Consider the following 15789-nt stretch of genomic DNA (forward strand, 5'->3'; position numbering starts at 1 on the left):
CTAGCACAGACTGTGAGTGACCATTATAAGCTTCTAACTGTCATTGATCTAGCACAGTCTGTGAGTGACTGTTATAAGTTTCTAACTGTCATTGATCTAGCACAGTCTGTGAGTGACCGTTATAAGTTTCTAACTGTCAAAGATCTACAGTAGCGCAGTCTGTGAGTGACCGTTATCAGCTTCTAATTGTCATTGATCTAGCAGTCTGTGAGTGACCGTTATAAGCTTCTAATTGTCATTGATCTAGCAAACTGTGAGTGACCGTTACAATCTTCTGTCATTGATCTAGCAAAGTCTGTGAGTGACCGTTATAAGTTTCTGTCATTGATCTAGCACAGTCTGTGAGTGACCGTTATAAGTTTCTAAATGTCATTGATCTACAGTAGCACAGTTTGTGAGTGACCGTTATCAGCTTCTAATTGTCATTGATCTAGCAGTCTGTGAGTGACCGTTCTAAGCTTCTAACTGTCATTGATCTACAGTAGCACAGTCTGTGAGTGACCGTTCTAAGCTTCTAACTGTCATTGATTTAGTACAGTCTGTGAGTGACTGTTCTAAGCTTCTAACTGTCATTGATCTAGCACAGTCTGTGAGTGACCATTATAAGCTTCTAACTGTCATTGATCTAGCACAGTCTGTGAGTGACCATTATAAGCTTCTAACTGTCATTGATCTAGCACAGTCTGTGAGTGACCGTTATAAGCTTCTAACTGTCATTGATCTACAGTAGCACAGCCTGTGAGTGACCATTATAGCTTCTTTCACTGACCTAGCACAGGCTGTTAGTGACTGTTATAGCTTCTAACTGTCATTGATCTAGCACAGTCTGTCAGTGACCGTTATAAGCTTCTAACTGTCATTGAACTACAGTAGCACAATCTGTGAGTGACCGTTATAGCTTCTAACTGTCATTGATCTAGCACAGTCTGTGAGTGACCGTTATAAGCTTCTAACTGTCATTGATCTAGCACAGTCTGTGAGTGACCTTTATAAGCTTCTAGCTGTCATTGATTTAGCACAGACTGTGAGTGACCATTATAAGCTTCTAACTGTCATTGATCTAGCACAGTCTGTGAGTGACCGTTATAAGCTTCTATCTGTCATTGATCTAGCACAGACTGTGAGTGACCATTATAAGCTTCTAACTGTCATTGATCTAGCACAGTCTGTGAGTGACTGTTATAAGTTTCTAACTGTCATTGATCTAGCACAGTCTGTGAGTGACCGTTATAAGTTTCTAACTGTCAAAGATCTACAGTAGCGCAGTCTGTGAGTGACCGTTATCAGCTTCTAATTGTCATTGATCTAGCAGTCTGTGAGTGACCGTTATAAGCTTCTAATTGTCATTGATCTAGCAAACTGTGAGTGACCGTTACAATCTTCTGTCATTGATCTAGCAAAGTCTGTGAGTGACCGTTATAAGTTTCTGTCATTGATCTAGCACAGTCTGTGAGTGACCGTTATAAGTTTCTAAATGTCATTGATCTACAGTAGCACAGTCTGTGAGTGACCGTTATCAGATTCTAACTGTCATTGATCTAGCACAGACTGTGAATGACCATTATAATCTTCTAACTGTTATTGATCTAGCACAGTCTGTGAGTGACTGTTATAAGCTTCTAACTGTCATTGACCTAGCACAGTCTGTGAGTGACCGTTATAAGTTTCTAACTGTCATTGATCTACAGTAGCACAGTCTGTGAGTGACCGTTATAAGCTTCTAACTGTCATTGATCTAGCAGTCTGTGAGTGACCGTTATAATCTTCTGTCATTGATCTAGCAAAGTCTGTGAGTGAACGTTATAAGTTTCTGTCATTGATCTAGCACAGTCTGTGAGTGACCGTTATAAGTTTCTAAATGTCATTGATCTACAGTAGCACAGTCTGTGAGTGACCGTTATCAGCTTCTAACTGTCATTGATCTAGCACAGACTGTGAATGACCATTATAAACTTCTAACTGTTATTGATCTAGCACAGTCTGTGAGTGACCGTTATAGCTTCTAACTGTCATTGATCTAGCACAATCTGTGAGTGACCGTTATAAGCTTCTAACTGTCATTGATCTAGCACAGTCTGTGAGTGACCGTTATAAGCTTCTGTCATTGATCTAGCACAGTCTGTGAGTGACCGTTATAAGTTTCTAACTGTCATTGATCTAGCACAGTCTGTGAGTGACTGTTATAAGCTTCTAACTGTCATTGATCTAGCACAGTCTGTGAGTGACCGTTATAAGTTTCTAACTGTCATTGATCTAGCACAGTCTGTGAGTGACTGTTATAAGCTTCTAACTGTCATTGATCTAGCACAGTCTGTGAGTGACCGTTATAAGTTTCAAACTGTCATTGATCTAGCACAGTCTGTGAGTGACTGTTATAAGCTTCAAACTGTCATTGATCTAGCACTCTGTGAGTGACCGTTATAAGTTTCTAACTGTCATTGATCTAGCACAGTCTGTGAGTGACCGTTATAATCTTCTGTCATTGATCTAGCACAGTCTGAGAGTGACCGTTATAAGTTTCTAACTGTCATTGATCTAGCACAATCTGTGAGTGACCGTTATAAGCTTCTAACTGTCATTGATCTAGCACAGTCTGTGAGTGACCGTTATAAGCTTCTGTCATTGATCTAGCACAGTCTGTGAGTGACCGTTATAAGTTTCTAACTGTCATTGATCTAGCACAGTCTGTGAGTGACCGTTATAAGCTTCTAACTGTCATTGATCTAGCACAGTCTGTGAGTGACCGTTATAAGTTTCTAACTGTCATTGATCTAGCACAGTCTGTGAGTGACTGTTATAAGTTTCAAACTGTCATTGATCTAGCAGTCTGTGAGTGACCGTTATAAGTTTCTAACTGTCATTGATCTAGCACAGTCTGTGAGTGACCGTTATAATCTTCTGTCATTGATCTAGCACAGTCTGAGAGTGACCGTTATAAGTTTCTAACTGTCATTGATCTAGCACAGTCTGTGAGTGACCGTTATAAGTTTCTAACTGTCAATGATCTACAGTAGCGCAGTCTGTGAGTGACCGTTATCAGCTTCTAATTGTCATTGATCTAGCAGTCTGTGAGTGACCGTTATAAGCTTCTAATTGTCATTGATCTAGCAGTCTGTGAGTGACCGTTACAATCTTCTGTCATTGATCTAGCAAAGTCTGTGAGTGACCGTTATAAGTTTCTGTCATTGATCTAGCACAGTCTGTGAGTGACCGTTATAAGTTTCTAAATGTCATTGATCTACAGTAGCACAGTCTGTGAGTGACCGTTATCAGCTTCTAACTGTCATTGATCTAGCACAGACTGTGAATGACCATTATAAACTTCTAACTGTTATTGATCTAGCACAGTCTGTGAGTGACCGTTATAGCTTCTAACTGTCATTGATCTAGCACAATCTGTGAGTGACCGTTATAAGCTTCTAACTGTCATTGATCTAGCACAGTCTGTGAGTGACCGTTATAAGCTTCTAAATGTCATTGATCTAGCACAGTCTGTGAGTGACTGTTATAATAAGCTTCCAACTGTGATTAATCTAGGGGGGAGGATCAGGTGCACACTATAAGCACTAAGAATACGAATGACCAAAATATCTATAATACTGACACACTAATTAATTAGTGTGTCAGTATTAGAGATGTTAGGGACCCACCTATATAAGTTTCGCCGTGACGTGGAAGGTGGGCAAACATCTTTGGCCAGACATGTATTAAGAAACCTTACATTTAAAACCATGTTAATAATTGCAGTCTATTATAGATATTTTGATAATTCGTATTCTTAGTGCTTATAATGTGCACCTCCTCTTCCCCCCTTTCTTTTTTGCTGTAGAACTACAGGTCTCAGCATGGTAGCACCTATTATCATGTGTGATGTTAGGATGTGCAGCCGAGCCCCTCCCTTTTCCTGTCATTAATCTAGCACAGTCTGTGAGTGACTGTTATAAGCTTCTAAATGTCATTGATCTAGCACAGTCTGTGAGTGACCGTTATAAGCTTCTAACTGTCATTGATCTAGCAGTCTGTGAGTGACCGTTATAAGCTTCTAACTGTCATTGATCTAGCACAGTCTGTGAGTGACCGTTATAAGCTTCTAACTGTCATTGATCTAGCACAGTCTGAGTGACTGTTATAGCTTCTAACTGTCATTGATCTAGCACAGTCTGTGAGTGACCGTTATAAGCTTCTAACTGTCATTGATCTAGCACAGTCTGTGAGTGACTGTTATAAGCTTCTAACTGTCATTGATCTAGCACAGTCTGTGAGTGACCATTATACGCTTCTGACTGTCATTGATCTACAGTAGCACAGTCTGTGAGTGACCGTTATAAGCTTCTAACTGTCATTGATCTACAGTAGCACAGTCTGTGAGTGACCATTCTAAGCTTCTAACTGTCATTGATCTAGCACAGTCTGTGAGTGACCATTATAAGCTTCTAACTGTCATTGATCTAGCACAGTCTGTGAGTGACCATTATAAGCTTCTAACTGTCATTGATCTAGCACAGTCTGTGAGTGACCGTTGTAAGCTTCTAACTTTCATTGATCTAGCACAGTCTGTGAGTGACTGTTATAAGCTTCTAACTGTCATTGATCTAGCACAGTCTGTGAGTGACCGTTATAAGCTTCTAACTGTCATTGATCTAGCACAGTCTGTGAGTGACCATTATAAACTTCTAACTGTCATTGATCTACAGTAGCACAGTCTGTGAGTGACCATTATAGCTTCTGTCATTGACCTAGCACAGTCTGTGAGTGACTGTTATAGCTTCTAACTGTCATTGATCTAGCACAGTCTGTGAGTGACCGTTATAAGCTTCTAACTGTCATTGATCTACAGTAGTACAGTCTGTGAGTGACCGTTATAGCTTCTAACTGTCATTGATCTAGCACAGTCTGTGAGTGACTGTTATAGCTTCTAACTGTCATTGATCTAGCACAGTCTGTGAGTGACCTTTATAAGCTTCTAGCTGTCATTGATCTAGCACAGACTGTGAGTGACCATTATAAACTTCTAACTGTCATTGATTTAGCACAGTCTGTGAGTGGCCATTATAAGCTTCTAACTGTCATTGATCTAGCACAGTCTGTGAGTGACCGTTATAAGCTTCTGTCATTGATTTAGCAGTCTGTGAGAGACCGTTATAAGCTTCTAACTGTTATTGATCTAGCACAGTCTGTGAGTGACCGTTATAAGCTTCTAACTGTCATTGATCTACAGTAGCACAGTCTGTGAGTGACCGTTCTAAGCTTCTCACTGTCATTGATCTAGTACAGTCTGTGAGTGACCGTTCTAAGCTTCTAACTGTCATTGTTCTAGCACAGTCTGTGAGTGACCATTATAAGCTTCTAACTGTCATTGATCTAGCACAGTCTGTGAGTGACCATTATAAGCTTCTAACTGTCATTGATCTAGCACAGTCTGTGAGAGACTGTTATAAGCTTCTAACTGTCATTGATTTAGCAGTCTGTGAGCGACCGTTATAAGCTTCTAACTGTCATTGATCTACAGTAGCACAGTCTGTGAGTGACCATTATAGCTTCTGTCATTGACCTAGCACAGTCTGTGAGTGACTGTTATAGCTTCTGTCATTGATCTAGCACAGTCTGTGAGTGACCGTTATAAGCTTCTAACTGTCATTGATCGGCAGTAGCACAGTCTGTGAGTGACCGTTATAGCTTCTAACTGTCATTGATCTAGCACAGTCTGTGAGTGACCGTTATAAGCTTCTAACTGTCATTGATCTAGCACAGACTGTGAGTGACCTTTATAAGCTTCTAGCTGTCATTGATCTAGCACAGACTGTGAGTGACCATTATAAGCTTCCAACTGTCATTGATCTAGCACAGTCTGTGAGTGACCGTTATTAGCTTCTAACTGTCATTGATCTAGCACAGTCTGTGAGTGACCTTTATAAGCTTCTAGCTGTCATTGATCTAGCACAGACTGTGAGTGACCATTATAAGCTTCTAACTGTCATTGATCTAGCACAGTCTGTGAGTGACCGTTATAAGCTTCTAGCTGTCATTGATCTAGCACAGACTGTGAGTGACCATTATAAGCTTCTAACTGTCATTGATCTAGCACAGTCTGTGAGTGACCGTTATAAGCTTTTAACTGTCATTGATCTAGCACAGTCTGTGAGTGACTGTTATAATAAGCTTCTAACTGTCATTAATCTAGGGGTGAGGATCAGGTGCACACTATAAGCACTAAGAATACGAATGATCAAAATATCTATAATACTGACACACTAATTAATTAGTGTGTCAGTATTAGAGATGTTAGGGACCCACCTATATAAGGTTCGCCGTGACGTGGAAGGTGGGCAAACATCTTTGGCCAAACATGTATTAAGGAACCTTACATTTAAAACCATGTTAATAATTGCAGTCTATTATAGATATTTGATAATTCGTATTCTTAGTGCTTATAGTGTGTACCTGCTCTTCCCCCCTTTCCTTATTGCTGTAGAACTACAGGTCTCAGCATGGTAGCACCTATTATCATGTTTAATGTTAGGATGTGCAGCCCAGCCCCTCCCTTTTCCTGTCATTAATCTAGCACAGTCTGTGAGTGACCGTTATAAGCTTCTAACTGTCATTGATCTAGCACAGTCTGTGAGTGACTGTTATAAGCTTCTAACTGTCATTGATCTAGCACATTCTGTGAGTGACCGTTATAAGCTTCTAACTGTCACTGATCTACAGTAGCACAGTCTGTGAGTGACCGTTATAAGCTTCTAACTGTCATTGATCTACAATAGCACAGTCTGTGAGTGACCGTTATAAGCTTCTAACTGTCATTGATCTACAGAAGCACAGTCTGTGAGTGACCGTTCTAAGCTTCTAACTTTCATTGATCTAGTACAGTCTGTGAGTGACTGTTCTAAGCTTCTAACTGTCATTGATCTAGCACAGTCTGTGAGTGACCATTATAAGCTTCTAACTGTCATTGATCTAGCACAGTCTTTGAGTGACCATTATAAGCTTCTAACTGTCATTGATCTAGCACAGTCTTTGAGTGACCATTATAAGCTTCTAACTGTCATTGATCTAGCACAGTCTGTGAGTGACCGTTATAAGCTTCTTATTGTCATTGATCTACAGTAGCACAGTCTGTGAGTGACCATTATAGCTTCTTTCACTGACCTAGCACAGTCTGTGAGTGACTGTTATAGCTTCTAACTGTCATTGATCTAGCACAGTCTGTGAGTGACCGTTATAAGCTTCTAACTGTCATTGATCTACAGTAGCACAATCTGTGAGTGACCGTTATAGCTTCTAACTGTCATTGATCTAGCACAGTCTGTGAGTGACCGTTATAAGCTTCTAACTGTCATTGATCTAGCACAGTCTGTGAGTGACCTTTATAAGCTTCTAGCTGTCATTGATTTAGCACAGACTGTGAGTGACCATTATAAGCTTCTAACTGTCATTGATCTAGCAGTCTGTGAGTGACCGTTATAAGCTTCTATCTGTCATTGATCTAGCACAGACTGTGAGTGACCATTATAAGCTTCTAACTGTCATTGATCTAGCACACTCTGTGAGTGACTGTTATAAGCTTTTAACTGTCATTGATCTAGCACAGTCTGTGAGTGACCGTTATAAGCTTCTAGCTGTCATTGATCTAGCACAGACTGTGAGTGACCATTATAAGCTTCTAACTGTCATTGATCTTCCACAGTCTGTGAGTGACTGTTATAAGCTTTTAACTGTCATTGATCTAGCACAGTCTGTGAGTGACCTTTATAAGCTTCTAGCTGTCATTGATCTAGCACAGACTGTGAGTGACCATTATAAGCTTCTAACTGTCATTGATCTAGCACAGTCTGTGAGTGACCGTTATAAGCTTCAAGCTGTCATTGATCTAGCACAGACTGTGAGTGACCATTATAAGCTTCTAACTGTCATTGATCTAGCACAGTCTGTGAGTGACCGTTATAAGCTTTTAACTGTCATTGATCTAGCACAGTCTGTGAGTGACTGTTATAATAAGCTTCTAACTGTCATTAATCTAGGGGTGAGGATCAGGTGCACACTATAAGCACTAAGAATACAAATGATCAAAATATCTATAATACTGACACACTAATTAATTAGTGTGTCAGTATTAGAGATGTTAGGGACCCACCTATATAAGGTTCGCCGTGACGTGGAAGGTGGGCAAACATCTTTGGCCAAACATGTATTAAGGATCCTTACATTTAAAACCATGTTAATATTTGCAGTCTATTATAGATATTTGATAATTCGTATTCTTAGTGCTTATAGTTTGTTCCTGCTCTTCCCCCCTTTCTTTTTTGCTAAAGAACTACAGGTCTCAGCATGGTAGCACCTATTATCATGTTTAATATTAGGATGTGCAGCCCAGCCCCTCCCTTTTCCTGTCATTAATCTAGCACAGTCTGTGAGTGACCGTTATAAGCTTCTAACTGTCATTGATCTAGCACAGTCTGTGAGTGACTGTTATAAGCTTCTAACTGTCATTGATCTACAGTAGCACAGTCTGTGAGTGACCGTTATAAGCTTCTAACTGTCATTGATCTACAGTAGCACAGTCTGTGAGTGACCGTTCTAAGCTTCTAACTGTCATTGATCTACAGTAGCACAGTCTGTGAGTGACCGTTCTAAGCTTCTAACTGTCATTGATTTAGTACAGTCTGTGAGTGACTGTTCTAAGCTTCTAACTGTCATTGATCTAGCACAGTCTGTGAGTGACCATTATAAGCTTCTAACTGTCATTGATCTAGCACAGTCTGTGAGTGACCATTATAAGCTTCTAACTGTCATTGATCTAGCACAGTCTGTGAGTGACCGTTATAAGCTTCTAACTGTCATTGATCTACAGTAGCACAGCCTGTGAGTGACCATTATAGCTTCTTTCACTGACCTAGCACAGGCTGTTAGTGACTGTTATAGCTTCTAACTGTCATTGATCTAGCACAGTCTGTGAGTGACCGTTATAAGCTTCTAACTGTCATTGAACTACAGTAGCACAATCTGTGAGTGACCGTTATAGCTTCTAACTGTCATTGATCTAGCACAGTCTGTGAGTGACCGTTATAAGCTTCTAACTGTCATTAATCTAGCACAGTCTGTGAGTGACCTTTATAAGCTTCTAGCTGTCATTGATTTAGCACAGACTGTGAGTGACCATTATAAGCTTCTAACTGTCATTGATCTAGCACAGTCTGTGAGTGACCGTTATAAGCTTCTATCTGTCATTGATCTAGCACAGACTGTGAGTGACCATTATAAGCTTCTAACTGTCATTGATCTAGCACAGTCTGTGAGTGACTGTTATAAGTTTCTAACTGTCATTGATCTACAGTAGCACAGTCTGTGAGTGACCGTTATAAGCTTCTAACTGTCATTGATCTAGCACAGTCTGTGAGTGACTGTTATAAGCTTCTAACTGTCATTGATCTACAGTAGCACAGTCTGTGAGTGACCGTTATAAGCTTCTAACTGTCATTGATCTACAGTAGCACAGTCTGTGAGTGACCGTTCTAAGCTTCTAACTGTCATTGATCTACAGTAGCACAGTCTGTGAGTGACCGTTCTAAGCTTCTAACTGTCATTGATTTAGTACAGTCTGTGAGTGACTGTTCTAAGCTTCTAACTGTCATTGATCTAGCACAGTCTGTGAGTGACCATTATAAGCTTCTAACTGTCATTGATCTAGCACAGTCTGTGAGTGACCATTATAAGCTTCTAACTGTCATTGATCTAGCACAGTCTGTGAGTGACCGTTATAAGCTTCTAACTGTCATTGATCTACAGTAGCACAGCCTGTGAGTGACCATTATAGCTTCTTTCACTGACCTAGCACAGGCTGTTAGTGACTGTTATAGCTTCTAACTGTCATTGATCTAGCACAGTCTGTGAGTGACCGTTATAAGCTTCTAACTGTCATTGAACTACAGTAGCACAATCTGTGAGTGACCGTTATAGCTTCTAACTGTCATTGATCTAGCACAGTCTGTGAGTGACCGTTATAAGCTTCTAACTGTCATTGATCTAGCACAGTCTGTGAGTGACCTTTATAAGCTTCTAGCTGTCATTGATTTAGCACAGACTGTGAGTGACCATTATAAGCTTCTAACTGTCATTGATCTAGCACAGTCTGTGAGTGACCGTTATAAGCTTCTATCTGTCATTGATCTAGCACAGACTGTGAGTGACCATTATAAGCTTCTAACTGTCATTGATCTAGCACAGTCTGTGAGTGACTGTTATAAGTTTCTAACTGTCATTGATCTAGCACAGTCTGTGAGTGACCGTTATAAGTTTCTAACTGTCAAAGATCTACAGTAGCGCAGTCTGTGAGTGACCGTTATCAGCTTCTAATTGTCATTGATCTAGCAGTCTGTGAGTGACCGTTATAAGCTTCTAATTGTCATTGATCTAGCAAACTGTGAGTGACCGTTACAATCTTCTGTCATTGATCTAGCAAAGTCTGTGAGTGACCGTTATAAGTTTCTGTCATTGATCTAGCACAGTCTGTGAGTGACCATTATAAGTTTCTAAATGTCATTGATCTACAGTAGCACAGTCTGTGAGTGACCGTTATCAGCTTCTAACTGTCATTGATCTAGCACAGACTGTGAATGACCATTATAATCTTCTAACTGTCATTGATCTAGCACAGTCTGTGAGTGACCGTTATAAGCTTTTAACTGTCATTGATCTAGCACAGTCTGTGAGTGACTGTTATAATAAGCTTCTAACTGTCATTAATCTAGGGGTGAGGATCAGGTGCACACTATAAGCACTAAGAATACGAATGATCAAAATATCTATAATACTGACACACTAATTAATTAGTGTGTCAGTATTAGAGATGTTAGGGACCCACCTATATAAGGTTCGCCGTGACGTGGAAGGTGGGCAAACATCTTTGGCCAAACATGTATTAAGGATCCTTACATTTAAAACCATGTTAATATTTGCAGTCTATTATAGATATTTGATAATTCGTATTCTTAGTGCTTATAGTTTGTTCCTGCTCTTCCCCCCTTTCTTTTTTGCTAAAGAACTACAGGTCTCAGCATGGTAGCACCTATTATCATGTTTAATATTAGGATGTGCAGCCCAGCCCCTCCCTTTTCCTGTCATTAATCTAGCACAGTCTGTGAGTGACCGTTATAAGCTTCTAACTGTCATTGATCTAGCACAGTCTGTGAGTGACTGTTATAAGCTTCTAACTGTCATTGATCTACAGTAGCACAGTCTGTGAGTGACCGTTATAAGCTTCTAACTGTCATTGATCTACAGTAGCACAGTCTGTGAGTGACCGTTCTAAGCTTCTAACTGTCATTGATCTACAGTAGCACAGTCTGTGAGTGACCGTTCTAAGCTTCTAACTGTCATTGATTTAGTACAGTCTGTGAGTGACTGTTCTAAGCTTCTAACTGTCATTGATCTAGCACAGTCTGTGAGTGACCATTATAAGCTTCTAACTGTCATTGATCTAGCACAGTCTGTGAGTGACCATTATAAGCTTCTAACTGTCATTGATCTAGCACAGTCTGTGAGTGACCGTTATAAGCTTCTAACTGTCATTGATCTACAGTAGCACAGCCTGTGAGTGACCATTATAGCTTCTGTCATTGACCTAGCACAGTCTGTGAGTGACTGTTATAGCTTCTAACTGTCATTGATCTAGCACAGTCTGTGAGTGACTGTTATAAGTTTCTAACTGTCATTGATCTACAGTAGCACATTCTGTGAGTGACCGTTATAAGCTTCTAACTGTCATTGATCTAGCACAGTCTTTGAGTGACCATTATAAGCTTCTAACTGTCATTGATCTAGCACAGTCTTTGAGTGACCATTATAAGCTTCTAACTGTCATTGATCTAGCACAGTCTGTGAGTGACCGTTATAAGCTTCTTATTGTCATTGATCTACAGTAGCACAGTCTGTGAGTGACCATTATAGCTTCTTTCACTGACCTAGCACAGTCTGTGAGTGACTGTTATAGCTTCTAACTGTCATTGATCTAGCACAGTCTGTGAGTGACCGTTATAAGCTTCTAACTGTCATTGATCTACAGTAGCACAATCTGTGAGTGACCGTTATAGCTTCTAACTGTCATTGATCTAGCACAGTCTGTGAGTGACCGTTATAAGCTTCTAACTGTCATTGATCTAGCACAGTCTGTGAGTGACCTTTATAAGCTTCTAGCTGTCATTGATTTAGCACAGACTGTGAGTGACCATTATAAGCTTCTAACTGTCATTGATCTAGCAGTCTGTGAGTGACCATTATAAGCTTCTATCTGTCATTGATCTAGCACAGACTGTGAGTGACCATTATAAGCTTCTAACTGTCATTGATCTAGCACACTCTGTGAGTGACTGTTATAAGCTTTTAACTGTCATTGATCTAGCACAGTCTGTGAGTGACCGTTATAAGCTTCTAGCTGTCATTGATCTAGCACAGACTGTGAGTGACCATTATAAGCTTCTAACTGTCATTGATCTTCCACAGTCTGTGAGTGACTGTTATAAGCTTTTAACTGTCATTGATCTAGCACAGTCTGTGAGTGACCTTTATAAGCTTCTAGCTGTCATTGATCTAGCACAGACTGTGAGTGACCATTATAAGCTTCTAACTGTCATTGATCTAGCACAGTCTGTGAGTGACCGTTATAAGCTTCAAGCTGTCATTGATCTAGCACAGACTGTGAGTGACCATTATAAGCTTCTAACTGTCATTGATCTAGCACAGTCTGTGAGTGACCGTTATAAGCTTTTAACTGTCATTGATCTAGCACAGTCTGTGAGTGACTGTTATAATAAGCTTCTCACTGTCATTAATCTAGGGGTGAGGATCAGGTGCACACTATAAGCACTAAGAATACGAATGATCAAAATATCTATAATACTGACACACTAATTAATTAGTGTGTCAGTATTAGAGATGTTAGGGACCCACCTATATAAGGTTCGCCGTGACGTGGAAGGTGGGCAAACATCTTTGGCCAAACATGTATTAAGGATCCTTACATTTAAAACCATGTTAATATTTGCAGTCTATTATAGATATTTGATAATTCGTATTCTTAGTGCTTATAGTTTGTTCCTGCTCTTCCCCCCTTTCTTTTTTGCTAAAGAACTACAGGTCTCAGCATGGTAGCACCTATTATCATGTTTAATATTAGGATGTGCAGCCCAGCCCCTCCCTTTTCCTGTCATTAATCTAGCACAGTCTGTGAGTGACCGTTATAAGCTTCTAACTGTCATTGATCTAGCACAGTCTGTGAGTGACTGTTATAAGCTTCTAACTGTCATTGATCTACAGTAGCACAGTCTGTGAGTGACCGTTATAAGCTTCTAACTGTCATTGATCTACAGTAGCACAGTCTGTGAGTGACCGTTCTAAGCTTCTAACTGTCATTGATCTACAGTAGCACAGTCTGTGAGTGACCGTTCTAAGCTTCTAACTGTCATTGATTTAGTACAGTCTGTGAGTGACTGTTCTAAGCTTCTAACTGTCATTGATCTAGCACAGTCTGTGAGTGACCATTATAAGCTTCTAACTGTCATTGATCTAGCACAGTCTGTGAGTGACCATTATAAGCTTCTAACTGTCATTGATCTAGCACAGTCTGTGAGTGACCGTTATAAGCTTCTAACTGTCATTGATCTACAGTAGCACAGCCTGTGAGTGACCATTATAGCTTCTTTCACTGACCTAGCACAGGCTGTTAGTGACTGTTATAGCTTCTAACTGTCATTGATCTAGCACAGTCTGTGAGTGACCGTTATAAGCTTCTAACTGTCATTGAACTACAGTAGCACAATCTGTGAGTGACCGTTATAGCTTCTAACTGTCATTGATCTAGCACAGTCTGTGAGTGACCGTTATAAGCTTCTAACTGTCATTGATCTAGCACAGTCTGTGAGTGACCTTTATAAGCTTCTAGCTGTCATTGATTTAGCACAGACTGTGAGTGACCATTATAAGCTTCTAACTGTCATTGATCTAGCACAGTCTGTGAGTGACCGTTATAAGCTTCTATCTGTCAATGATCTAGCACAGACTGTGAGTGACCATTATAAGCTTCTAACTGTCATTGATCTAGCACAGTCTGTGAGTGACTGTTATAAGTTTCTAACTGTCATTGATCTACAGTAGCACAGTCTGTGAGTGACCGTTATAAGCTTCTAACTGTCATTGATCTAGCACAGTCTGTGAGTGACTGTTATAAGCTTCTAACTGTCATTGATCTACAGTAGCACAGTCTGTGAGTGACCGTTATAAGCTTCTAACTGTCATTGATCTACAGTAGCACAGTCTGTGAGTGACCGTTCTAAGCTTCTAACTGTCATTGATCTACAGTAGCACAGTCTGTGAGTGACCGTTCTAAGCTTCTAACTGTCATTGATTTAGTACAGTCTGTGAGTGACTGTTCTAAGCTTCTAACTGTCATTGATCTAGCACAGTCTGTGAGTGACCATTATAAGCTTCTAACTGTCATTGATCTAGCACAGTCTGTGAGTGACCATTATAAGCTTCTAACTGTCATTGATCTAGCACAGTCTGTGAGTGACCGTTATAAGCTTCTAACTGTCATTGATCTACAGTAGCACAGCCTGTGAGTGACCATTATAGCTTCTTTCACTGACCTTGCACAGGCTGTTAGTGACTGTTATAGCTTCTAACTGTCATTGATCTAGCACAGTCTGTGAGTGACCGTTATAAGCTTCTAACTGTCATTGAACTACAGTAGCACAATCTGTGAGTGACCGTTATAGCTTCTAACTGTCATTGATCTAGCACAGTCTGTGAGTGACCGTTATAAGCTTCTAACTGTCATTGATCTAGCACAGTCTGTGAGTGACCTTTATAAGCTTCTAGCTGTCATTGATTTAGCACAGACTGTGAGTGACCATTATAAGCTTCTAACTGTCATTGATCTAGCACAGTCTGTGAGTGACTGTTATAAGTTTCTAACTGTCATTGATCTAGCACAGTCTGTGAGTGACCGTTATAAGTTTCTAACTGTCAAAGATCTACAGTAGCGCAGTCTGTGAGTGACCGTTATCAGCTTCTAATTGTCATTGATCTAGCAGTCTGTGAGTGACCGTTATAAGCTTCTAATTGTCATTGATCTAGCAAACTGTGAGTGACCGTTACAATCTTCTGTCATTGATCTAGCAAAGTCTGTGAGTGACCGTTATAAGTTTCTGTCATTGATCTAGCACAGTCTGTGAGTGACCATTATAAGTTTCTAAATGTCATTGATCTACAGTAGCACAGTCTGTGAGTGACCGTTATCAGCTTCTAACTGTCATTGATCTAGCACAGACTGTGAATGACCATTATAATCTTCTAACTGTTATTGATCTAGCACAGTCTGTGAGTGACCGTTATAGCTTCTAACTGTCATTGATCTAGCACAATCTGTGAGTGACCGTTATAAGCTTCTAACTGTCATTGATCTAGCACAGTCTGTGAGTGACCGTTATAAGCTTCTAAATGTCATTGATCTAGCACAGTCTGTGAGTGACTGTTATAATAAGCTTCCAACTGTGATTAATCTAGGGGGGAGGATCAGGTGCACACTATAAGCACTAAGAATACGAATGACCAAAATATCTATAATACTGACACACTAATTAATTAGTGTGTCAGTATTAGAGATGTTAGGGACCCACCTATATAAGTTTCGCCGTGACGTGGAAGGTGGGCAAACATCTTTGGCCAGACATGTATTAAGAAACCTTACATTTAAAACCATGTTAATAATTGCAGTCTATTATAGATATTTTGATA

This window comes from Taudactylus pleione, unplaced genomic scaffold, assembly GCF_031769625.1.
Source record: "Taudactylus pleione unplaced genomic scaffold, aTauple2 ptg000329l, whole genome shotgun sequence".
Taxonomy (NCBI): Eukaryota; Metazoa; Chordata; class Amphibia; order Anura; family Myobatrachidae; genus Taudactylus; species Taudactylus pleione.